This window comes from Camelus bactrianus, chromosome 15, assembly GCF_048773025.1.
Source record: "Camelus bactrianus isolate YW-2024 breed Bactrian camel chromosome 15, ASM4877302v1, whole genome shotgun sequence".
NCBI classification, from domain to species: Eukaryota; Metazoa; Chordata; class Mammalia; order Artiodactyla; family Camelidae; genus Camelus; species Camelus bactrianus.
The window spans coordinates 70206162-70233120 of NC_133553.1; the positions used below are offsets into that span (position 1 = coordinate 70206162).

The 26959-nt window shown below is 44.9% G+C and overlaps 1 long non-coding RNA gene across 7 annotated transcripts in view; it reads left to right on the forward strand.

Moving 5' to 3' along the window:
- LOC141573362 (uncharacterized) overlaps positions 1–26959 on the forward strand; it is a 90347-nt gene that overhangs the window by 16106 nt on the left and 47282 nt on the right. For 5 of the 7 annotated variants that reach the window (XR_012499060.1, XR_012499058.1, XR_012499057.1 and 2 more), the window contains exons 3-5: positions 15250–15398; positions 19464–20035; positions 21425–21593. This is a non-coding gene — a long non-coding RNA (uncharacterized LOC141573362). The remainder of the gene's footprint in view (positions 1–15249; positions 15399–19463; positions 20036–21424; positions 21594–26959) is intronic. The other 2 variants (XR_012499062.1, XR_012499059.1) reach the window with 2 other exon arrangements.

Here is a 26959-nt window from a genome sequence, read left to right on the forward strand (position 1 = left end):
TGGTAATTAACCAGCATTGACAAATGGTGGCACACATTGCATTTAAGAGGTGGCCGGCTGCAAACTTTTGTATTGGACAGGTGGATTTCACAGAGAAGTGATGAGGTAGATGGGAGAGAGAAGGAGCACAGGCATGGGCACCCCAGCTTCAGGTTTAAATCGGCATTTCCACACCATAGGAATTTGGAATAGAATGTAACCTCACTTAGCCTGTTGGTGAATCAGTAAAATGGGCATGATAAAATTCACTTCTTCCTGGGTTTGTTGTAAGTTGTGTCGACTGAAATAAATGTTCAGCATAAAAGTTAAGAGTTAAGTTTTATTCGGTGAGAGGACTCCAGCGGGGATGACAGCCTCTCAGATTTCTCTGAGGGACTGTTCCAAAGACTTAGGGGAGGAGCTAAGATATATAGGAGCTTTACAACAAAGACCAGGTAGTTGGAACAATAAAAGATTGCTTGTTATCTAAAGAAAACCAGATATCTCAAGTTAAAGAATTTAGTGCTTTTATATTTATGGGAGGAAGCTAACATTTGGGCTCACTGAATTCATTCATTTGACAAGCACCTAGCTATCTAGGGCCAGTATCCTGTCCTTTCTTATTCTGAGTCCCCTCAGAGGGCACCATTGTGAGTGGCTGCAGAGGCTGGGCTGCAGGCCTGTCCTCGCTGGGGGGTGGCGGCAGCCGCTGTTGACTTGGTTTCAGCATTCTTTGTTTACTGACATGGTTGCAGTATTTTCATACACATTGTAGTATTTTCGTTCACGGACTGATTAAGGATAATCTGCAACCTTGGAAAGCAACCGAGATGGAATTACTGCAGTTACCTTCTAGTTTAATATGCCGTGTGCAAACATAAACACGGATGAAGCATATAAAAAAGATTTGGTGGTGTAGGGAAGGTGTTCTGCACACTACAGGAGAAGGCAAGACAGAACTCCTCTTCTTTGTGGGCAGGGATGTGGGTCTACCTGTCTTTTCTGTAGCGGTTTCGGAGAGCAGTTTATGGTAATTAACCAACAGTGACAAACAGTGGCACACATTGCATTTAAGAGCTGGCCTGTGCAAACTTGTGTTTTGGACAGGTGGCTTTCATAGGCAAGTGGTCAGGTGGATTGGAGAGAGACGTAGCCTAGGCCTGGGCTCAGATTCAGGCTTAAATAGCCATTTCCTCACCAAAGGGCCTTGGACTAGAGTGTAACTTCCCTTAACCTGTTGGTGAATCTGTGAAATGGGCATGATAATATTCATCTCTTCCTGAGTTTCTTGCAAGTTGTAAACAATATTATAACACACATGAAGCACTTAACACACTGGCACTTAGCAGTGTTCACTGCGTCCGTCCGCCCCACTTAGCGTGTGTCAGAGCCGTAAAGGCAGCATGTGTCTGTTGAGGACGCACTGGTGGCCCCTTGAATATGTTGTGAATTTGGTGATTTCCTTTAATCCGTGTAACTGTATGTGCCATGGGCAGTTATTTTCTTGGACAGATGAGGAATCACAGGGTAAATAAGACTGTGTAATTTGCCCAAACTCAGACCATAATTTTGGGTGCAGGGTCCTCGGTTCAGCATGGGCCCCTGGGCCTTCTGGCCTCTCCGTTCAGCAGGTGTGGGCTCACCTGTCTCCCAGCCCAGAATATCCAGCAGGCAGCAAGACATACCTGGCCCTGTGCTTTTTGAGCAAAACCCAGGAGGGGAGGCAGGTACTAAAGGGATAAACATAAAAACAGACGACAGCAAACTGTGATCAGCTTTGAGAAGGAAAGGAACACACCTTGCTGTGCAGAGATGGGAGCTTTCCCGTCGGGGCTGCTCTGGGGGCGTTCATCTCAGCTAAACAAGCTCTGCTGCTGCACCAAGGCAGGAAGGCAGGGCGCGTGTGGCCAGGTAGACTGAGCCTCGCTGATCGTACTCATTCACCATTAAGCGACAGCTGTCACGGGCACATAACCTTGTAGACAGATGTTGGCCATAATCATCATGTGCATTGCTTGGTAGTTGTATTGGCCCCACCTTTGAGATGAGGTCATTGAAGCTGGGGAGTTTGTTGCATGCCCTTGTATACCTCGGAAATTACCCCCACTGTTCTTTTAACCTAGACTGGTGTGGCTGTCATGTCCCAGCCCTGTGAATGGCATCGCGTAGCTTCCCCCAAGTGACCCAAATGACTGACATTGATTTTCTTAATTCGTAGGAAATGGTATGTGACAATAAGAGAAAATGGTAGTAAGAAATTGTTTGGAAAACTAGAACAAAATCCAATTCTTCCCCAGCTGGGGAAGTGTACCCAGTGTCACTCACTCCACACACTGCCTGGCATCTCCTCCCTGCCGACTCCGTGTTCAGAAGCCACTCTGAGCCTTTGAAGAACATTTTGCCTCATGACACTTTTGACTAGGACCTGCGACAACTCTGTCCTTGGTTAACTCTCTCTTCAAAGCCATTTAAATTTTATGCAGGCTCCTCAGCTCAGATGTAAGAATAGCCTCTTTAAACTTCTTGATGCAGCTCCTTAGTGATGATATTGCGAAGAAAAACTAGCTAAAACCTGGGAGGTATGAACATAGTGACTGTAACCTCAGCACTTTGTGAAGTTAAGAATCAGAGGGGTGGGAGACTCAGGAAAGGCTTAAGGTAGCAAGGGTAAAGTGAAAGGATGCAGGTTGTGAGACTGAAACATCTCGGTCCCAGCCAGCAAGGCACCGGCGTTCAGGATGGTCTGTGTGGAGAGCAGAGTTCTCAAAAAGAAAGAAGATGTGGGATGGGAGGGAGAACAGTTAGGTTTTTACTGGGGAAGGAAAAAGTGGGCTGAACATTTCCTGGTTGAACAAGAGGACTGTGACATGATGTTCTTGCATTTTGGAAAGAAGGGTTTTGTGGGGACAGGCCTAGGGAGAACGCTCTGTGGCTGGGGAGTCAGCACAACAGAGAACCACAGAGAACCGGGCCGATGCCAGGGCTGCTTCTGTCCCTTAGCTGGGGCCTAAGAACTCCCTTCACAACCCAGTCCTGTTGATACAAGAAAACAGATGTGGGGCATGAGTAGGGCTGTGTCCCACGCATTAGTTGAGCCCCTGGGATTTGTCCCTCCAGATGTTGGTCTTTGGCTTCGTGTAAGAAATGATTCAAGAGCAAACAACTGTTGAGTAAAGGTAGATTTACTCAGAGAGCTACATTGAAAGGCAAGAGAATCGCCACGAGGTGTGGGGGTTGGGTGCTCAGATTAAAAGTAGGTACACACTCCACAGAGTGTGGGCTTTCTCCGAAGAGGGAGAGAGAGGGTTGACCGCGAGGCGGCGCTGTGTTGCTTGTTTTCTTGGGCTTGGTGGTTTCATATGCTAATAAGTAGAAGGACCAGCCTAAGGGCAAGGGGCTGGGATTCCCAGGGAGTTGGCCATTTCCCACCCTTTGACCTTTTGTGGCTAGCCTTGGGATTGCCATGGTGCCTGGGGGCGTGTTATTCACCATGTTACTATTACAATGGGTGTATAATGAAGCTCAAGCTCTGCTAGAAGTTAAATCTCTTCATCCTGAGCCTCAAGGCCTATTGGAGGTTGAATCCTTCACCATTTTGATGTTAATTGCTGTGGCCTTCCTTGAATGGCTGTGCTCTGCCCCCTTCCATCCTGTCTCACTTTGATGACACAGAGAGGGCAAAGGCCGGGCCCTGCCTGTGCTCCTGCATTTAACAGGGGGAGGGGTGGGGTGGGCTGAGGATGACTCTGAGTGGTGAGAAGGTTGTTTCAGATTTTTGCACGTGGGATATGGGGACCTTCCAGCAGCCACCGCGGATTTATCTCTCGGGCATTATCGCTTGTGTCACTCATCTTTTTCTATTTTTCTTAAAATATTTAATCTAAATTTAATATCAGGTTTTTTTAGGAAAGAAATTTCTCTTTTTATTTCCTTTGGATCTCTTTTGGGGGGGTAGGTAATTAGGAATATTTATCTGTTAGTGGATGCCCTGGGGCTTGAACCCGGCACCCCGTGCACGCTAAGAACACGCTGAGCTCTCCCGCCCGCCCCATCATCTTTTTCTTTTTGCTTTAATGTTACAGAAACCACAGGCCAGCCAAGAAACAAGCACCACTCGGAGGGTTGGAGTACTCAGATTTATTATGCCGGCAGGCACAGAGGGGCTTCTGCTCCGAAGCTCTGAGCACCTCCAAGATGTGCACATGAGGTTTTATAGGTTTAATTACAAGCATGGAGCTATTAGCTAATAAGGCTTAAACAACAAAAAGCAAGGAATCAGTACACTGGAGCTTATCAATTTGGAACAGATCACGTTACTGACACTTGTTGAGATTGGATTTACGAGTTAGCTTGTTAGCCCAGTAAACTAACACTAAACTTGAGATTTAGCCCGGCAGAACTTAGATCACTAAAGCGACACTTACCACACTTAGATTTATGACTTAGCTCGTTAGCCCAGCTGAGCTTTTCCTTCACATCAGCTGCCAAGAATCTTACAGCTGAATTTCTAGTAGGCCTTTAACACTTACCCTGGCTTAATGGCATCCATTTTTATGACTTTACCTCCCCCTGGTTTCATTTAATTATTGAATCTCCATTTTCTCTTCACTCTCACTTTGTCTATTTGTTGTTATGGTTTTTAAGCTGTGTTTAAAAAAATTGTTTAATTTCTCTTTTAGCAGGAGGCTGAAAGTAAATAAATATGTAAACAAACATCACACTTTAATGCTTTTATACATTCTAAGCTGTTTAGTATTTACTTAAAAACCAAATTGCCTACTAAAGAGATAACATTTTTAAATAATTTTTTAATTTTTTTATAAAGGTATAGCTGATTTACAATATGATATAAGTTTCTGGTGTACAATAGATGCACAATTTTTAATGTTATGCTCCATTTATAGTTATTGTAAAACATTGGCTATATTCCCTGTGTTGTAAGTTACATCTCTGTAGCGTGTTTATGTTACATGGAGCAGTTTGTATAAGAAAGTTGGTTATCGCAGAGTCTGGGGCATGGCTGTGTCTGAGCCAGGGTCACCGTCACCCTGCCTGTCAGAGCCCAGGCTCTCACACCTCTCTGCAGGGGAGCGAGTGGAGGCAGCCTTCATCAGCGCTGGCACCACCCTCTGAGTGGCAGTGAAAGCAGTGACTGTCTGTGGACGTGCAAAGTGTTGTTCCAGGAGCTTTACTTGCACTTCTGCATTTAATAATTAAAGCCCTCCTTTAAAGAATCCTTTTATGTTTTTAATGAATAATACATTTTATTTTGATATTGATAGACTTCAAACCTCCGGAAAATTTACAGGAGTAGTACAGTAAATGCTTAGATACAGTTCATCTAAAAGGGCACTATTTGTCCTTTTGTGTCTGGCTTATTTTAGCATAAAGTTTCAAGGTTCATCCATATTGTAGCCTGAATCAGTACTTTATTCTTTTGGTTTGATAATATCCTTTTTCTTTTTTTTCCTTATTGGTCTATTTAAAAGTATTTTGATTGAAGTCTAGTCAGTTTATAATGTTGTGTCAGTTTCTTGGGTACAGCACAACAATTCAGTTATATAGGAACATACCTGTATTCATTTTCATATTCTTTTTAAACATAAGTTACTATAAGATATTAAATATATTCTCCTGTGCTATACAGTATAAACTTGCTGTTTATTCTATACATAGTCAGTATCTGCAAATCTTGAAATCCCAAATTATTCCTTCCCACACCCTCTCCCCTCTGGTAACCATAGTTTGGTTTCTATGTCTCTGTGTCTGTTTCGGTTCTGTATATAACTTTATCTTTTTGTTTCTTTCTTTTTTGGTTTTTGGTTTTTGGTTTTTTTTAGATTCCACATGTGAGTGATCTCATATGATATTTTTCTTTCTCTTTCTGGCTTACTTCACTTAGAATGACATTCTCCAGGTCCATTCATGTTGCTGCAAAGGCATTATTTTATTATATTTTTATGGGTGAATAGTAGTCTATTTTACAATTATACTAAAACCTCTTTATCCATTCATCTGTCAGTGGACATTTAGGTTGTTTCCATGTCTTGCTATTGTAAATAGTGCTGCTGTGAACATTGGGGTGTAGGTGTCTTTTTGAATTAGGGTTCCTTCTGGATATGTGCCTAGGAGTGGGATTGCTGGGTCATATGGGAGGTCAATTTTTTGTCTTTTGAGGAACCTCTAAACTGTTTTCCACAATGGCTCCACCAAACTGCATTCCCACTACAGTGTAGGAGGGTTCCCTATTCTCCACAGCCTCTCCAGCATTTATTGTTTGTGAACTTCTGAATGGTGGCTATTCTGACTGGTGAGAGGTGATACTTGATTGCAGTTTTGATTTGCATTTCTCTGATAATGATATTGAGCACATTTTCATGTGCCTATTGGCCAATTGTATGTCTTCATTGGAGAAATGTTTCTTTAGGACTTCTGCCTATATTTGGATTGAATTGTTTGTTTTTCTTTCTTATTACGTGTAAATCTGTTTACATATTCTGCGAATTAAGCCCTTGTCAGTCTCATTTATTGCAAATATTTTCTCCCATTTAATAGGTTTTCTTTTTGTTTTGCTTACTGTTTCCTTTGCTGTGAAAAAGCTTGTAAGTTTAATTATTTCCCACTTGTATATTTTTGCTTGTATTTCTATTGCTTGAGTAGACTGCTCTAGGAGAACATTGCTGAGATGTATGCCAGATGTTTTGCCTATGTTTTCTTCTAAGGGTTTTATACTATCTTGTCGACATGTTTAAGTCTTTAAGCCATTTTGAATTTATTTTTGTGTATGCTGTGAGGGAGTAGTCTAACTTCATTGATGTACATGCAGCTGTCCAGTTTTCCCTACACCATTTGCTGAAGAGGCTGTCTTTACTCCATTGTATGTTCTCACCTCCTTTGTCAAAGATTCAATGACCAAAAGTTTGTGGGAATATTCTTGGTAATTTTGTTTATCCGTTCATTGATGGATGGATATTGTTTGTAACCTTTGGCTACTCTGAATGATACTGCCATGAATGTTGATGTGCAAGTTTTTGTGAGAATATATTTTCATTCTGTTGGCTGTACATTTGGCCCGCCATATCTGCAGTTTCCACTTCATGGATCCAGATGGCTGTAAAGGGACTCGAACTTCCTTGGATTATGTTATCCAGGGTGGGGTTTTCCTGAACCAACCCCCGAGGATACTGAGGGATAAATCTATATGTAGGAGTGGAATTGCTGAACCATATAACGCTAACCTTTTGAGGAAACACCATAATTCTCCAAAGAAGCTACACCATTGTCCCTTTCCACTGGCTGCATATGAGGTTTCTCTGCCTCCTGAACGACACTTATTATTGTCCATGTTTTGATTATAACCATCCTTGTGGGTGTAAAAAGCGATCTCATTTTCATTTTGATTTGGCTAGTGATGATGAGCATCTTTTCATATGCTTATTGGCCATTTCTATATCTATTTAAATCCTTGGCAAATTTAAAAATTGGGTCTATTTTCTTGTATTGATCAGTTGTAAGCATTTGTTATATATCCTGGATACAACTCTCTTATTAGATACATGCTTTGCAAAATTTTTCTCCTATTCTGCAAATTGTCCTTTCACTTTAGATTTTTAAACATTAAAAAAGAATTCTTTATAGGGGAGGTAATTAGATGTATTGATTTATTTTATTTTTTTTGCTAAGCACGCACTCAATCACTTGAGATACCCCCTACCACTGTCATTTCACTTTCTTGATGATGTCCTTTGTAAGAAAAAGGTTTAATTTAGATGAAGTCCAGTTTATCTGCTTTTTTCTTCTATCACTTGTGCTCTTGGTATTGTATCTAGGAAACCAAAGCCTATCCTAGGACCACAAAGATTTATACTGTGTCTTCTTTTAAAAAGTTTATACATTTAGTTTTTACGTTTCTGTCTGTGATCCATTTTGAATTAAATTTATTTGTTATATAAAATATGGGGGTCCAGATTCCAGATTCATTCTTTTCCCTGCAGATACCCAGGTGTCACTGCACCATTTGTTGAATAGACTATACTTTCAATGAAGTGTTGTTGGCACCCTTGTTGAAAACTGAATGTAAATGTAAGATTTTCCCCCTGGGTTTTTTTAGTGTCTCATAGTTTATTAATCCAAAATATGCCAGTACCATACTGACTTGAGTACTATAGATTTTAGTACCCTTTAAAGTGAGTCCTCCATCTTTGCTCTACTTTTTCAAGATTGTTTTGTCTGTCCTGGGCCCCTTGCACTTCCATATGAACTTTGGGATCAGTTTTTCAATTTTTGCAAAGAAGTCCGCTGGAATTTTGATAGGGATTCCACAGAATTTGTAGATCACTTTGGGGAGTCTTAACATTTTTAACAATATTGTCTACCATTCCATGAACATGAGATGTCTTCCATATATGTAGATCTTGTAAATTTTATTTCGGAGATACTTGAAAATATTCAATGTACAAATCTTGTAAATTTTTGTTAAATGTATCTCTCATTTAATTTTTAATGCTGTTGTAAATGGAAAGGCTGAGCTTCTTAAGGGTGGGACTATATATCAATTTATTTCTAGGATTCCCACACAGCAAATACTCTAGGTTTATATTTGCTACATAAATCTATCCACAACTCTTCTGACCCCCATGTTATAAGAAACCAAGACTCAAGTTAAGCTACCTGAACACCTATCTGGAAGTGAGAAATGAGACCCTTGGTTGAGGCTTTGTGCAGTTGATACTGAGAGCTTATTCAGGATGGCTTTATCTTAATTTCTTTTAAACATACCTTTTGGTGTATTTAGTAAGATACAATAAGAACATGGCCTTTTGATGTGCAGAGGAGCTAAGACTATAATTTTCAAATAATTTCGAGTGAGAGTGTTGTTCTTTAAACCTAATATGCATCAGTCTTTGAAGATTTATGTTTCAGGAGCTTTGACTAAAGAACACCTGTCTTTATTCAATAACGACAACTAAATGCTCAAGCAACATGTAAGAGATTGAGCAAACTGCCCCCGTCCCGTAGTGCTGGTTGGCTGCAGCTGTAACTGGAGTCAGCACTTACCTCTCCCAGTACACTTGTGCTGATCTGCTCAAAGGGGTTCGTCCAACAGTTTGTCAGTCTGTTGGAGAAAGCCATAAAACATTGATTTAAGGTTGCTGGAATGCAATATATTCTTATTAATATTAAGTAAGCATATACTGAGTGCTTACTGTATGTTGGGAATTGTCCCTCAGCCTCACATGAATATTATTTCTCTTAAAACATCACATATTTCCTTGTTATTCACACTTTACAGATAAGGAGTCTGAGGATTAAGTCTTCTCTCTTTTGGGGGGAGCTCATTATCACTGATGGGAAGTTGTAACGAAAAAGATATTGATTCATTCTGAGAAAATGTTTTTCTGAGAGTCAGCAATGAAGAGGGTGACCACTGAAGAGGGTGATCATTGTTCGATTGAGATGAGCCCCGGGTTGTACAGAGTCAGCATCCCTGTCCTGGACACGGCTCGTGTAGGGCTGCGTGGTGTGTGAGTCGGTGAGGCCGCACAGGGAACGCGGATGCCGGGCCGTTGGGCTGTGCTCAGGCCGGTGGGACTTTCTCCTAAGGGCAGTGGACCGTCATTGACAGATTTTAAGTAGGGGAGTGGGGTGCTCTCGTAGATCACTTTTGTCTTGTAGAATGCTTAGAAACACTTAGAAGTCTCGGCAGGAGGTGATGTGATGAGTCAGAGTAGGGTGGCTGCGAGGTGTAGCAGTATTCAGTTTTCAAGTGGTTTTCAGTCCCAGTTTTGTGGCTCAGTAGCCGTGTCACTTTGGATGACGCACTCAAGGAAGTGAAACAATTTATCTAATCAATTAAAGCAGTGATGTACCGACTTCCCAAGACTGCTGTGGAGATCCAGTGAGATTACGTGTGTGCAGTGTGCAGCGTGGTCCCCAACACAGTGTCAGTGCTGAGTGAGTGCCATTGAGTACCTGGTAGGACAGGTTTGGGTGGTGGGACTCCATGACTGAGGAAATCTGGGCCCTGAACGAGGGGTCTAGTCACATCTGTGAGTGATGGGCCTGAGCTGGGATAGGGAGGGAGACCTTGTCCCCGGACCAGGGGCCCTGGGCAAGACTGCTATTGGAGGAGAACCGTGAAGTCAGCTCTTTGCAGGAGGAGTTTGAGGTGCCCTTGAGACATCTAAGTGCAATGTCACGAGCTCAAAGAGGAGGTCTGGGCCCGGGCTGTGCATTTTCCTATAATCTCAATCCCTGAGGATGCTGAGGTTTGATCACTGAACGTGAAGACATACTTTACAGGACAAGTGAATAGTAGTATCATCTCTGTCATCAAAGCTCACGTCTCTTTATTCATCACTCACTTTGTTAATTGGGTACTTACAGAGCTCACTTTACCGCCCTCACTTGGGTTCAGGCTCCACAGTAAAGAGCTGGTGAGCCTCCCTCTTTTCCAGAAGAAGACACATTTAGCTGGTAGCCTTCTGTACCTCACCAGACTTAGAATTTTAGTTTGTTGTATTTATTCTATTTTCTGTTGGCCATCTCCTGACAGGAGAGACGTTTTACCTCATGATCTTGTTTCAATTAGCTGTTACTGAGAATTGCTGATCTGATCCATAGTGTATGTATTATATTAATTTTGTACAGTATTTATCATTTTTCTGTCTTTGTCCTTTAATTTTGTATGCCCCTTCAATGTTCTATCCTATTTGGGGCGTTATTTTTTTTAATTAAAAAATGTATGTTAGCAGTTAAGAAAACAAAAACAAAGAAAAATGCACATGATATCTAAATTTAGAAAATATCTAGTGTGTTTTCTGTCTCGGCAATGGAGTGTTCTAGAATCTCGTGAAAACCTTCATTACACAAGTTCCTTGAAATGCTGATTAAGAAATAAAACCTTCCTTCCTCATCTTTCAAGCAATGCAGCTAATTGTCAAGAAAGTGAGGGGAAATCCTCAGAAGCCAAGACAAAGCAGAAAGCAGGGATTCTGGGAGATAAGCGAGCCTTAGAAGCCCTGGGGTGCCTGTTGGCTCCTGAACTGAATTTTAGTTGCCCTGACAGGAGGGCAGGAGGTGAGCCCGATTCCTCTCACACTGGGAGTTGGATGGCTGATCATATGTAAGACCAAGCCCATCCCGAGAAGCCTGGTTTACTAAAGGTTGATCTAGGAAAAAAAATCCTCAAGGCAAGAAAGTAAGGAATGTCAATATTTTTGGAAGAGGGGAAAAATAACAAATCCAAAGTAAGGATTAGTTTAAAGCTGTTCTGGCATGAGAGTGACCACAAACTCCTGGCAGAAAAGCACAGCTATTCCTGGAATGAGAAGTTGTGTTTTGAATGGATCAGTGAACAGCCATTCCGAAAAAGGCCTCCAGAGTATTGTGGATCAAGATACTGGACCGCAAACACCTCTCTTCCAAGGGTCATTTAAATAACCAGAAATTTTTTAAAGGAAAGAAGCCACAATCATATTTCTATTTATTGACATTACTATATGCTAGGAATTCAGAGGTAACTATGTGAAGGAAACTTAGCATAGAAGCTGTGGATGTGCCTGCACGCGGGACATTTCACAGAAGTGGCCGGACTTGTCTTCAAACAGAAATTCCTGCCAAGGAACTCTGCCCGTTCCCAGGGGAAACATTGCTTGCAGACAAGAATGTTTATTAGTTCCTCAAAAAGAACAGGCCTGGGAACAGGAGAGTCTGAATGTAATTAAGATAAGGAAGCCTTAGATGTAGTGCACATGCGTCAACCTAAAAAATGTTTAATCTCTGTGCTTGGCAAGAGTTACTCCTTTGTGTAGATGGTATAAAAAATAAAGGAACCCGAATCTCGGGAGACATTTTGCACCACAGCAGCTCTGTGATTCATTTCGTCGGCAACAACTATGGAGTTGTCTCCTATTTTATGGACCTTACTTTCTCTTTGGGGATACAAACTGACATAGTCGGGGAGCTTGGTAGAGGAAGGTGTTAGTCTGTTGCAATTAGCCAGGAGAGGAGATTAAGAAAGCAGTGAAGGGTGGGTGAACTTTTTAGCTGAGGACAGACAGCCTTGTTCAGTTGACTTTTAATTGCAGGCTCAATGAGTAGTCACTGGAGGGAATAGATCTTACGGAGGATGGACTTAGCTCAGGCCTCTTTAGAATGGACAAGCGAACCTGGAGAAAGACAGTCAAATCTGTGCAGACATTGAAGTTCACTTGAACATGCTGTATCCCTGAGCCAAAGATCGGACAAGTAGAAAGCACTTCTTGAGGACAGAGGAATGGTTTTTAAGTTTCTCCAAGAATGAATCCCAGGGAACCGGGATGGCCAGTTGTCAAACTGTGACTTTGCAATTTGGACGGTGTATCCACCAAGGATATTGGCATTTTATGGGTTTCCATTTCTCGTTAATACATGTCAGGTGATGAGGACGTGGACAAACGTGTTTGACCCCTTGTCGAGGTGACTTTGGGTTCCTGCCTAGAAGCGCGGTCACAGCTGCGGCTGCGTCAAACATCTTGCCGCCCATCCCCCTCCCCGGCTCCGTGATCACTGCAGAGTCGTCCCTTGTTAACCTGTCCATCTCCCCTGTGACATCATAACCCATGAAAAGACCGGAGCGTATTAACTTGGCTTTCTTAAAGTCAAAGGAACAGATCTACTATGGAGTCAGAATTGTTCTTTCCTATTTCAGTAGTGCCATGGAGAAGGAAGTTTGGGCAGCTTTTTGTAGGGTCCTGGAGGATTTCTCTCTCAGCGTCTGGGTGCCTCTATTGAAAACCCTTCATAGCTGTCTGGCGTGCTGTAAAACCACTCCACCTGTTTTGCCCTGAAGATGTGTTCAGTTTATAACTCATCTCTACTCCTTGGAAAACAATTCAATAAAAACTCAGTTGGTTTTCCACCAGCCATGGGCAGGGGTGAGGGATAGCATGTTGCTATTTTATAAAATAATAATAATAATAATAATAATAATAATAATAATAATAATAATAATAATAATAATAATAATAATAATAATAATATAAATAATAAGAATAAGAATAAGAATAAGAAAGAAATAAAATCAATAATAATATTATTAATAAAATCAATAATAATATTATTAATAATAATAAAATTAATAATAATAAAAGAAGTTTTAAAACAGCACTGGGCACATAGGAGAGAGTCAATAAATGCTTCCTGGCTGAAATCAAATTGATGGCTCAGTGAATCCATGGCTGCTGTATTTGCTGAGCTTGTTACTCCTTTGCTCCATTACACTTTTTTTAAACTGAAAAAGAAATACATGCATATGGTTAAAAACAATTCAAACAGCACAAAAATACACAAGTGAAAGAAGTTTTCCCTCATCCCCTGTTCTTCCAGCCCTCCCTGGAGATGCCACTGTTTACTATCCTTTGTGTGCTTTTCCAGATATGCTATGCACATTCCCACCTATGTATGTAAATTCCTTTAAAGTTTTAGTTATTTTTAACTTAAAGGGATTTAAATCCTCAAGTGGCTTCTGCCTCGGTAATAGAAAAAAACAAACCTGACTCCATATTAGATCTGTTCCTTTGACTTTAACCCTTTGCTCTGTCTCCTAGGCTTCATCTTGCTTGTAAAACAATGTTGCCTAGAGCCTGAAATATACAGAAGAGCCTATTCTGAAGGCTCTGACCTTTAAGGATATTTAACACTTTTTCATTCATAAAAAGATAACAAATTACAGAATAGAAAATAACGTTTGTTTTGTTGGAGGTTTACAGAGATTTGACCCAGGCACATAGCTGCAAGAACAAAGGATTCTAACAACAAGGAATTCCTACACCAGGAAGATTGCAACAACCAAGCACGTAGGAAAGGAGCCTGAATTCTGACTTGGGGAGATGGTTTTTCAGGACATTAGTTTGCCATCTAGCTCTACAGAAACTTGCTTTTCCATGCCCCAGCAGCGGGTCTCCCAACTTATTGGCCTGTCCTTCACTGAGGAGAATGAATTTGGACTCGGTAACACTCCTATCTACCTAGCAAGCTGGGCACTGGAATTGAGGACAGCTCTCCCACACCCAGGAACCTACTGTGAGCCCTTGATGGTTCCACTGGGGTTAGGTGTGTTTTACCCAGAAGGGATGGGACTATGCACCAAAAATCAGGCAGTCTGCTCTGTCTGGGGCTCTGATCTTGTACCTCCCACTCCCCGCAAGGCCAACACCTGGGACAGTGGAGCTAAGGCAGAGATCATGCCTGCCTTTTTCCCAGCCTGTAAAAGGGGAATATGTACACTTCCCAAGGTAGTTCTGAGAGACAACACCTCCTGGTGCTTGGTTCCCAGAGCAACAGGAAACCCAGCTCCACGTGGGGACAACGGGTGTGATCCCCGTAGGTGTTCAGCAGAGGCATCGCCTGGAGGGCTGGACCAGGGAGGTAAAACTTGAGCTGCGGGCCTTGAAGGGTTACAGAATGGTACAGAGGCAGGACTGCCGCCTCCTTCGGGGTGCCCCAGAAGTAAAGCTTTTTCTGTACATCTCCGCTACTCCCCTCCCCTCTCCAGATCCCTACCTACACTCTGCTCCTCCTGTCCATCTGTCTCCCTCCACTTTTCCCCTCCTCTCCTCCTCCCCCCATCTTCTCCCTCCCTCGATGCCCCAGCCTCTATCACAGAACCAAGAGAGGATCTCTGGCCCTCCTGCGCATGCGCAGTCGGTGCCAGCTGGACCGGGGGTTGGAAGCCCCAGCTCCGAGCTGGGAATCGGCCCCAAATTCTTCTCAGCTCTGTCGACCGGTAGGCCTTTAGCTCCTGCCCGGGGCCGGGGCCTCTGGCTGTGGAAATTCAAGGTGGGGGCTCACCGGAAAGGGGTCAAGCGTCTGCGGGAGGGCGGTCCTCGCGTCAAAGCCCGCGTGGGCGTGAGTCAGCCTGTGTTCAGCTGAATTTCTCAGGCCAGACCCCTCTGCCCGTGCCACCTACTCCGGCGTCCTGGTCACAGCTGTCGAGGGCCAGGTGTGCACCTGCTGCCTCACACACCAGCCGGGCTCCCCTCAGTCCGCGGCTGGCGACACCTTCCCCTATCCCGCCCACGAGTCCTCTCCTCCCGGGCTTCCTCTACTTGGCCGCAGGCTCGTCCCTGCCCCTGGGAGGGCTGTGTCCCGGGTGGGCGGGTTCTGTGGACCCGATCGGGGGCTGGCGGCTGGGGCTGGGTTTGGCCTCAGAGCGGGGCTGCAGCCCGCGACCCCACCCCCGCTTTCCCTGCCCTGCGACCCCGGGGCTGCCCTCCTCTCCCTTTCCAGCTCCCTGAGGACCAGCTCAGCGGCATGCGCTCTGCTTCCCGGGCTTAGAGCCTCAAGCTGTAAAGCCCAGTTTCTCCTGACGGAGTCTGGAAAAGTGAACGCCAGTGCTGAGGGAGTTTCCATCTCCCCCCTCAGTGTTTCTGCCCCAGGTAAGTACCTTGAACACTTTCAGGTGATATGATGGCGGTGCTTGTTGATGTCACTGTTTTTATAGTGCCAGGGATTACAGTGTTGAAAGCAGGGCTTGGTTCAGTTAAAAATGAGCTGAAGGCATGAGGCTGTGACATGATCCTTCCTTCCCTCTCCCAGGGTGAAACGTGTGACCGTCGATTTTAAAAACATAGTTACAGTCCCTAACTAGCCCAGCCCAGCTAGTGTGTTAACAGGAACAGCACCACCAGAGGCGTTGGAGACCCAGGGACATTGCAGTCCTAAAAAGCTCCTGGCACAGTTTAGTTTGTTTTGGTTTTTTGTTTTTCTTAAATTGTGGGGTAGACTAGTTGTATAGAGGGAAAAATATTTGTCAAGGAATATTTTATCATATAACAGCTTTATTGTGATATTGTTCACACACCATGAATTCCACCCATTTAAATGGTACAATTCAGCAGCTTTTAGCATATTCACAGTGGTGCAACCATTATTATTCCAGAACGTTTTCATCACTTCAGAAAGACCAGTGGAAATGAATGACCTATCCACCCCTCCCCAGTGGTGGTTCTAAAGAAGTTTCTTGGCTGTTCCTGACCATAAATTAACTTGTTACATTCCATGAAAAGTCTGGTAGGAATTCTAATCAGAATTGCATTGAATCTGTCTATCAAAACAGGAAGAATAATTGTCTTTATGGCATAAACTTCTTCTACCCTTGAATATATCTGGGACCCTAACTTTTCATCTCTCCAGAGCCTGGCCCATGGGAAGTCCTCACTAATTGTTGGGCTTGTGAATGATGAGATTCTATACATCATTAGTTGTCACTGTAGCTTTTCACAGAAGAGAAAAGTAACCTCAGTGTAGCCAAGTGACTGTCTGATGGTCAGAATGAGTGACAGTCAGTGCTGGAGTGATCCAGTGGACTTGGTGCTTGTAACCAGAATTCCCCACCACCTACGGCTAAGGGGATAAGAGTGTTCTTTTATTTTATCTTAATGGCGTTGATTTTATTTGTACTTATTTTTTAAAATTATTTTTAATGAAGTGTAGTCAATTTACAATGTTAGTTTCAGGTGTACAGCAGAGATTCAGTTATAAACATATGCATATGTATATAAATATGTTTTAGATTGTTTTTAGCACGACTCATTACAAGAAATTGAATATAGTTCCCTGTGCTATATAGTAGGTCCTTGTCATTTATTTTATATTTATTAATGTGTATCTGTTAATCCCCCTTTTCCTGCCTGCTAACCACAGTTTGCTTTCTAAGTCCATGAGTCCATTTCTAGCAGCATCATTTTTCCTAGTAACATACGCTGGTTGACTGCTTTCAGCTTCAGGAATTCCATCTTATCTGTGGGCACTTTTCTTCTGGTGGGCCTTTATGTGGTTTGCACACGTAATAGAGATTTATACTTGGGAGAACTCCAGGCCTCGTGTAGTCCCTGGAACAGAGTGCCCACTGAGTTGATGCTTGAACTGGGGAAAAAAGCAGAGTAAATGTTGGAATTTGCACTATGGTTGAGACTTCCTGGTTTCTATAACCTGTTTAGCCCACCTTAATATTGGCTGCACCCATACTGGGTAATTTGGTGGAATTTCATGGTATGGTGGTGTAGAGACAGGGCCTTGTATGCTTCTTCTCTTTCCTTTTTCTAACACTCATTCTCCTGGGCCTCACAGATCCTCCCCCAGCAGTGCCCAGGGCTGGCATGATGCTGCGCTGAAGCAATATTTGTTAATAAGGCCCTTTCCTCATCTCTTCTGAACTTCCGTTTCTTTCTCTGCACAATGAGGGCTTAGACTAGATAAGTGCTTTTCAGTTTCTTTTAAAGCCATGTTTCCTTTGAGAAACAGAAAATGCAAATCTCTCCTCCCATCCCAACCCTTTAGATTTTGATATGTCCTCCAGGGAGTGACATAGCTCTTTGTGGAAAATTGAAGTTATTGTGATTCCAGATGGCACAGAAAAGACTCTTCAGAAATTTATTGCAGGGAGAGGGCAGGAAAGGGGCAGCATGTCACAATTTCTAGTGTGAGCCCTGGAAAAGGGGCTTGGGTTTAAATACGGTGTCTGACGTGGCCTCTCTCTAATCTTGTACAATATGATAAACTTCTCTACCTCAGTTTCTTGATGTGTCAAGTTGGGGTCATAATATTTTAAGGCTTTTGTGAAACATTATACACATAAGCCATCTGTGTCTCAGTAGAAACAAGACCTGCTAGGGAGTCAGGGATTCCTTTAAAAAAAATCTTGTCCATAGCACTCTGTCGGTGTGTATTTTGAATTACCTGGAGGGTGAGGGTTGAGTCTAAAGTCCATCATGGGACAGGTGGCCCATAGTTCTCTGTGCCCCCAGATTGCCCCCTCCTCCCCAGTCCTCTTCCTCAGTCCAAGATGAAGTTCCCTAGTTGATTTACACAGAGGTCTTGTGGAAATGGCTTTTCATTATATTGTTTCAACAAGGAGGGCTGCCATCATGATCTCTGTGGTCAGGTTTTGGTGACCTGAAGGCTATGCAATTGGGGGTTTCTATTAAATAAAAAAAAATATTACAAATAGAAAATTAGAACAAGGGTGTTGACAGGGGCTCTTGGAAGTGGGGACCATTAGCTTTGTTAGCTTCAGGTGCAGTGGCCTTTGGCCAAGAGGACCCATCCTCATGCTCTGAAGTTGGAGGGACCAGTGGGTTCAGTGGGAATGTTAACTGAGTGTATCTCATGGGCTAGGCATTGTTGTACTTGTACTGTGTGTTCCTTATTTGAGACAATGAGCTCATTTAACCTCAATAGCCTCTTTAAAATATTAGACTTTTTATTTTGAGATGTAATGTAGGTTCCCCTGTACTTGTAGGAGATAATATACGGAGGGCCTATGGAACCTTTGCCCAATTTTCCTTAATGGATCCATCTTGCATAGTTGGGGTACAATTCATTACTGACTCACTAACCCTTTGAGGTTTGTGTTATTGCCCTCATTTCTATCTATCATTAAACTGGGGCTTAGAGAAACACACAGGCCTGCCCAGGTCACCCACATGTTTATTGTGTAGTCGGGTGTAACGTGGGCTTGGGATTTCCAGGAAGTACCATTATGATGTTCTGTGGCAGGGAGCAGCATTCACTTTGCTCGTTTATTCATTCATTGAACAAACTTTTATTGAGTAACCTCTGTGGGTCAGATGCTTTCACAGGCTTATCTGATTCTTCAGCAGTACTGAGAATCAAGTATTGTTTTGTTTTTTTAATCTGAGAAAATTAGCTCTGAGAGTTTATAACACCCCCCAAAGGAAATATAGCTCATAAAGGAGGGATAGGAATTTTGAACAGTCCCCCCTCTTTATGCAGGTGGTACCCTAGAAATTTTATATTTGCAAATTTCCATAATCCAGATATATTCTTGTAAGGCAAGAATTTTTTTTTAAATTGAAGTATAGTCAAGTTTACAATGTTGTGTCAATTGCAAGGTGTTTTTTGAATTTTGAATTAAAAAATATTTTTTGAGAAGGGTAATTAGGTTTTTTCATTTGTTTCATTTTTTAAAATGAGGTACTGGGGATTGAACCCAGGACCTCGTACATGATATGTATGTGCTCTACCACTGAGCTGTACCCTCTTCCCCAAGGCAAGTTTTCTTATCCATTATTCTGCAGTTTAGGAGTTCAAATAAATTGGTGTTGAAATCCAGAGCTTTTGATCCTACTGCGGTTCTTTTCTTTATAATCTGCCGAAGGGGGGTGGGGAAAGCATTTCCTTTGTTCATTTCTTTATTCCGCAGTGTTGAGCACTGCCTTTGCATGAGGGTCTTGCTAGGTGCTTGGAAACAGAAAACAAGAAATGACCCTTCTATGCAGGGGCAGGAAGCCTAGACCAAAAGCTGGGTAATGTGATCCGAGCTACGGTAGCCATGTACAGACTCTGAGGACAAACTGTACCCCCGGGTTTGCTTGTGCTTCCCTTTCCTTCTGGCTGGTACACACCAGGTCACCGCAACCCAGAGGCGCCCGCAGCCCACAGCACAGTATTTACCTTGATCTCCTCTCCCCTCTCGGCAGGGCCTGCAACATGAGCATCCCTGACTACGTGCAGTGTGCTGAGGAATACGAGACTCTACCCGTGGTCTTCCAACCCGTGGGGATCATTTCAGAGAACAATTTCTTTTGCATCTATAAACGAATCTCCTTGGTGAGCCAGATCAGCCCGTGCGGCTCCCAGTGGGCACTCTGTATCCACTACAGGCACCACTATGCGTTCGAGAATGCGTGGAGTGACTTCCAGACCCACCGCACGGTCGTGGGCCTTGTCACCATTACCGACTGCCTCTCTGCCAAGGCCTTCGAGAAGCTCCATGTGCAGAGGAGCTGTATGGCACCACGCTTAATGACTCTCAGCTCTTTGTCTTTGTGCTGCATGGGGAGGTAGCCGAGCAGCCGCGCACCAACGTGTCCTTCAAACTACGAGGACTGCCGGGTGGTGGAGAAGAGGATCGAGGACTTCACTGAGTCACTGTTAATCTTGCTCAAGTCCAAGTGGCTGGATGGGACCCTGACAAGTCTGGGGAAAGGATCCCCCTCCTCTGCACCTTGTTTGAGAAGGAGGACTTCATGGGACTGGACACAGACAACAGGTAAGTCTACCTGTAGGCCCGGCCACCCTGGCTGTGTGCCGGGTTCCTTCCCTACATCCAGGAAGGGATCAGCAAGGAAGAGGCCTGTCTTGTAGCCAAGGGCGGAGGGAGGTGCAGCCCGACGGTTTACAGACATTTAAAAGTGAATCTGCCTTTGTTTCAGAGAGATCATTTTAGGGTCAGTGTGGAGACTTCCTCCAGCTTTTCAGCCAAGACCCCTGGTGGGACCCCTGGAGTTGCTGTCCAATAGAGTAGCCACAGCCACTGATGCTATGAGCGCTGGGGAAGAGGCTGGTCTGGGCTGAGATGTGCTGTGGGTCAAATGCACATCAGACGCTGAGACTTGTCTAGTAAAAAGTATGTAAACTATCTTGTTACTTTCATATATTGATTACATGTCAAAATGATAGTATTTTACATACAGAAGATTAAGTAAGATCTGTTCTTAAAATTAGTTTCTAGTATCTGTTTTTTTGTTTGTTTGATTGTTTCTTTGTTTACCGTTTTAAATGTGGCAACTGGGAAGCTTTCTTTACATGGCTCTCATTTCAATTTTATTAGGCAGCCTGTCCTGGGACAGTCTCATCCCTTTGCTTATAAATGAGATGCTGAATCCCGAGAGGCAGAACGAGATGCTGGTTGAGCTGTGTCTGGAGCCGGTGTCTCCTGGCTCCCAGGCCCAGCACCTGCTGGGTTCAGGCCCTCTCTTCCTCCCCGACAGCCAGCATGCCAAGTTAGGACATCAGAAACACCTCCAGGGAATTCCGGATGAACTCCTTATGCAGGGAAAGGTGTATCACGGAGTATGAGACAAAGCAGGGAAAGATTCATCCTCACTTTGTCCCTGTGATTAAGTCAACGGCCCCACTTTTGCCTTGGAAGTGCAGACGAGCTCTCCTGGGCTTACTACCTCCCCACCTTATGCTCTGTTTCCCCGTGTATCTATCATGCTTTCCCTCGGGCAGAAGAGGTGAGATGCCTTTGCCCAGAGGTGGTCCCCCTTTGCTGGGGAGATTGAGGGAAGCTGTGCCCCCACGGCCTACGGCCTCGGGCCTTGAGTCTGGAGGGTGCTCATGGCGGTACCACAGGTGACGGTCGGAGGACCTGGCACAGGCCCGCTGTGGAGGCAGTGCTCTGTGATTCTTGAACTTACCTAAGATCAAATCCTACTTTCTGGTTGTTGGTAAGTTGGAGGAGAAGATGCCAGAGAATTGATAAAAAGAAAGTCCAGACCAGCCCTGTGAGTGAGAGGCACAGGGGGCCCGAGTCCCACCTGCGTGTGGTGCCTGGCGGGTTCTGGATGAATTTTCTGTTCCTCCCGGACATACCTCTATGACTTTAGTAAGGGGTGAGACATGTAGTGGACATGATCTTTATTTGTCCTCGCAGGGCCCTGTGATCTACACGTCCGCACCCCCTTCTGCTCCTTGGGGATGAGGTGGCAGGTTTAGGTGCCTGGGCATTGCTGTGGGCACAGCTGCCATCACCGGGCTACACCGAGGCTGGCTCCGTTCACCTAACATGTCACCTCCTGCTGAGCCCCCAGGCGTTAGTCAAGGTAGGTGCATCAGTGCAACGTAAGCAGGGACCATGTTCTCCCCCAGGACAGACTGGTGGGTGAGCAGTGGAAGCCTGGAGCCCTTCCCAAGCCCCATGGCCAGTGCCTCCTCTTTTCTCATAGGAGGCACTGGTGACATTTTTGCTCAGCAACTGCTTGGTTCTGAGTCTGCAGACCCACCAGAGATTTCCAGCTTGTATTTGCCTTTTGAAGTCTGCCCTTGGGATCTGGCGGAGTAGCTGGATGTGTGCTTAGCCCATAGTGTTGACACTGTCACCATTGTTTACCCAGAACCTCGTGTAACAGGCATGGCTCTCGGCATCAAAATACAGCAGCGCATTAAACTCCCTCCTGGTGGATCTGTCTGCTTTGGTACCATAAGGGCTCAGCCAGCATCTGAACGTCAGTGAGATAACGCGGAGAGTGAGCTCGCGTCAACACGTTCTCCTCCAGTCACTTTTACTCCATTGTTGCTTTTACTATTCCACAGTCATTAATTTTTAAAACAATGCTTTGGTGCAGGAGCAGAGACTAATTCTTTCCTGCTACTCTCGTTGGAAGTGCATAAAACTGTCCAGCCTGTAATGCGACCACATTTTGTGGCTTAAAAGCTGCCTAGACGCATGTATGTGGAGTTTTGGTTAGGGGCGCTGACCACGTTGGGGTCCCCAAGCAGCGTCGCTCCCCTCAGGCCCCTGCCTTCCCTGGAGAAGGAGGTGAGGGTGGGTCTCACCGTCCCCGCGTCCCTGGCCTCACACACTCACGTAAATTCTTGTACATGCTGTCAAAGTCATTTTTGTTCTTGTGTGTTTCTAATTTTCGCTTGTTCCTCCTTTCCTTTTTCTTTATTCCTTTTTCTCTTGTACCGCGCAGTTGCGTCTGAAAAGGTGGCTGTGCATATCCTGCATTGGAAATAGCTAGATCGCTCTCCGTGCTGTCTCCATCGCTTTAAAAAGCAGAAACTTTTCAGGTGCCTTGATCCATGCATTATCCTAGTCATCTTGTTATTTTCTAATTTTTTGGAATATTTGCTTTGTTAGCACATCATCCACTGGTGTTTGATATCTGTTAAAATCTTTGCTTTGAGGAACCTGCTTGGTCCTCCTTATATTTGGTGACAAATGCACCCTTATTCAATTAGTTTAATTGTTTTGAAGAAGTGAGATGCGAATTGATTTAGGCGGCTGTTGAGGGATTCTTTTCATGGAGTATTTAAACTTGTCAAGTCAAAGTCTGCAGCATCTTGCTCGATTCCTGCTTTTACACAAACGTGCTCAGCACGCGGTTCCTGGCTGTCTCTGTGTGACGTGCGTGACGGCGCTTCCTGACCGGCGGTCACTGGTGAGGAAGTGGCAGGCTTGGGGGTGAGCAGCTGCAGGGGACAATGTTGGAGGAATCAGTCACCGTTTGGTTATATAATTTTCTTTTTTTTGCATTCAACTTCCCCGTGCCATTTACTTTATTTTTCCTTCATAAAGGGGCAGAAGTGGGTCTAAAATCCATGCCACTCTTTTGTTCCCTTTACGAGGCTGGTTTTTCTGAGTATCAGGACAACATGTACTTCTCCTAAGTAGCTGGCTTACATGGATCTTGTGGACACAGGGACTGTTAAAGGGACCGTAGCTTCCTCTCTGCTCCAGCCAGTGGGCATTCAGAGCCGGGTCTGTGGTTTGCCTCAGCAGCCGTGCAGGCCTCCCTGCACCGGCCTTTACTTTTAACCCATGTTGGCATTAAAGAGCTGACTCCGTGTTTGTTGCTGCTGACGTCCCCCACTGACAGCCGTGTGGTTAGTTTGCGGTAGTGAGTCTCCAACCCCAAGTCAGCCATGAAGGAAGATGCTTTGTCCAATCTAAGACCTTGGATTCTCACCCCCACCCTTGTTCATCTCACCCAGGGGAAGTGTTTTGCCACCACGATCATGCTGATCATGAGGTCTTGTTTCTCCTTTCATGCTCTAGTCCAAATGTGAACACTTCATCCTTCACTGAGTTTGTCTCGCTTGAGACAGGCCAGATATTCTGAAAGAGTCCATCACATTCTCGGGGGGGAACAGAACAGAAGTAAGTCTCGCAAGTAGAAGGAGTATAGGCTGTCCGGGTTAGCAAATGCAGGCTGGGATCTGTGATTGTTGGGCTGTGCCCTGGACACAGGCCTTTCCCGTGGCTCACGAGCGCCCAGGGGTCGGAGTGAGGACAGCCTTGCTTGTGCTCCTCCATCCTCATCTGCTCAGTGGCAAGTGTGTCTGCTAATAGGAGCTCCACCAGACCTCGGGACCTTCAAAGCTCAGATCACGGGAGAACCTTGAGTCCCTTCTCCAGAGCCTCCTTTGTGAGAATCCATTGCCTTCTGTGGTGACCGGCGGCAGGAGATGCTTCCCCATCCAGGGAGCACCCTTCGGAGGACTGTGACTCAGTGCAGCTTGCTGTGAGCCTGTGGGGATCCGGCCGTGGTCCCTGCAGAACCAGACTTGAGGTGGGCTTAGCAACGGAAATGACAGGACTAATATTCCAGGCCAGGGCTGGAGGGAGGGAACAGGGGAAATTGAATGTGTCCTCAAACACATAGGTGAGTGCTGGGTCTGTTACTAAAATGGGGAACATGGGAGGTACCTGCCAGAAATTGAATTCCAGAGTAAATGGTGGACATGAGGCATTTTTAAGATGCCATTTTTCATCCAAGTTAGGACTTCATAGAGGCACTCGGGTCTATGAGCCTAGGGCTGAGGTGAAGGAGCCGGACTAGAGATACACGTTGGGAGTCGTCATTCTTAGCTGGTGTTCACAGCCGTGCATGTGAATTAGATCATCTTGAGAGCTGCAGACTGAGGCTGAGGGGGGGCAGGTCTGTGCCTGGGTTGGAGGAAAGCCCAGACCATGCAGCTTTGGTGTGTCAGTCAGTGGCGTTTAGGATTTTCAGGGCAATGTCATTTATCCTTAAGGGGCCGGGCCGTGGGCAGGGCCAGCCAGGAAGAAATTTGAAGGGAGGGTTCTGGCCACGTGTGTGTCTTGGGAAGTTGCAGAGTCTGCAGGGTCCGGGAGGGTAGACTCCTCAGAAGCTGGAGTTGGAGTGGGGTGTGTGTTGAAGGTAGTCACACTAACATATCAGGGAGGGAAGGAGGCCTAGGGAGTTCCCACTTTTCCTGACTCGCTTTCCAATGAATAGAAGGCAGACAGAGGATCTGAGGTGAGAAGGGATGGGCGCTGGGAGGGGAGCCAACCTGGAGAATGGTGCTTGAAAAATTCTGGAATAGTCTCCCTGCAAAATAGAGGTTAAAAAAATCCAGAATCTTAAGAATATTGATAGTGACTGGGGAGAAGGCAGTTGTTTTTCTGGCCTCCTAACGGTAAGGCATGTATCCTGGGATACACAGAATATTCGGGCAGTCTATTCCGGGCGTTTGGTACCGGGGAAGCAGCACAAGTTTAAAGGGGGACAAGGGCAGCGGAGGGAAACTAGCCAGGCCCCGTGTCAGGTACCAGTCGGCCGCCCTACTTGCGTGTTGCGTTCACATCCATGCTTCCCAGGTGGGCGGTGGCAGCCCCCTTTTGCGGATTGGCAAGCCTTCTCAGAGGGGTTAAGTTATTGGTCCGTTTAGAGGGTAGTAAATACTGTAACAGGATTCAAGCAGGGTCTTGTCAGACTTCAAGGGCGTGTTTTCTCTACTAATTCAGGTACCTCCCTGGTGTACGTGAAATGGTGAAGTGGGTCAGTTTTGGGGCCTTTCCGAAAAAGTACGATTTAAGTGCCTCAGGACTGATTCACACAGCTCAGTGTTCTTTGATTGTTCTGAAGCACCGCAGTGCTTTACGCCCCACAGAGGTAAGGTCTTACTCCTTTGACGATGAAGTGGTTGCAAATGATGTATAGGTGCAAAACCAGACTTAGCAGCTTCTGAAGGGAAACTCTCCAGTTCTCCCTTGATAGACTTTCTTCTACGGGATGTAGCTCTGCTGCAGCATAGGCCTGAGCTGTCCGTATGGATTGTGGGTTTGATATCCAAATTTAGCATAAAAAAGTCAGATGAAGAAAATCAACATTCACAATTTATTTTTGGGTTTCATTAGACAAGATATACTATCAGGTAATGGCCCATATAGCTAATGAAATTGAGTACAGAACATTGAATTTCTTACTTTTTATTTAGAGTTTTCTTACTGCATAAGTTTGCCTGCTTTGGAACATCAGCTCCTCCACAAGGGAACTTGTCAGTTTGTTGGTGTGATTGCATTTACACAGTGAATGTAATCTGGGCTTCCTCAGCTCAAACTCTCCAGTGCAGAATCACTGGCTGTAGCCATCTCTTAGTCACGCAAATACTTCTAAAATTATATGATGCCAGAAAAGAAAGAAGAGAGAGAGAGAGACATTGCCTTTATAAAAATTCCTTTCAATTCTGACTGCAAACTGTTGTTGAGCAGCTCTGGTTTCCTTTGGATATGAATATATACATTTCTTTGCATGTAACCCGGGTTTTGAACTAGAACACCAAGCCCTTGCTTTCCGCAAGCCACAAAAATAGTAGCCAAATTGCACTCGTGTGAAATATTTTATTCTTTTTCTGAGAAAGAATCCTTGAATTTGGGACTTCAGCTGTGATTTTTGCTTTTTGCTTCTCCCACCCCTCTTGTAATCTCTCACTCCTTCCCACGTGGCCCCCAATAGGTCGTGGTCCCAAAGGAGCAAGCAAACACCCAGTTGGTCACCATGCAGTGCTGCTACAGAGGGAGACATGCCAAGACCTAAAGGATATTATCAGAGAGGACTTCCTGGAAGAAATGGGCTCTACATTCAGTTGTGAAGACAGAGTAAGGGTCAGCCAGTAGAAAGCATGAAGACTGTGGCTCATGTGGCAGAGCAGCCCGGGTAGAGGCCTGGAGGCTTGTGCGTTGGGGAATCGGGGAGAGTGCCATGTGTGGTCCAGGGTTGTGGGTGCCCCTGCTGGGGAGGACACTGGAGAGGGCCTGGGGTGGAGGGCTTTCAAAGAGCTTGGGTTTTACTAGAACTGACACAGGAGGCAGTGAAGGGTGTCAGCAGGAAGTGACCCTCAGGAAAGGTACTTCTGGTTTTGCTTCTGATATTCTACAGCAAGAAAGGTCGGGACGGGCGAGAGCAGGTCTGGCTGTCCCTTTGAGACCCACCCCATCATTCATTTATTCATAACACACACACTTCGGAGTGTCTAGGGGAGAGAGGTTGGACCCACATTAGTAAGCAAAATGCTCCTTGGGAGCTTAGCAGTGTCAGAAGTTGACTTAGCCTAGAATGTTCTAGGAACAGAGGAACAAATTGCGGAGTTTGGAGGGAGGGAAGACTTCCTTGAGAAACAGTCAAAATGAGCCTGGAGGCAAGTGGGAAATAGGAGCAGG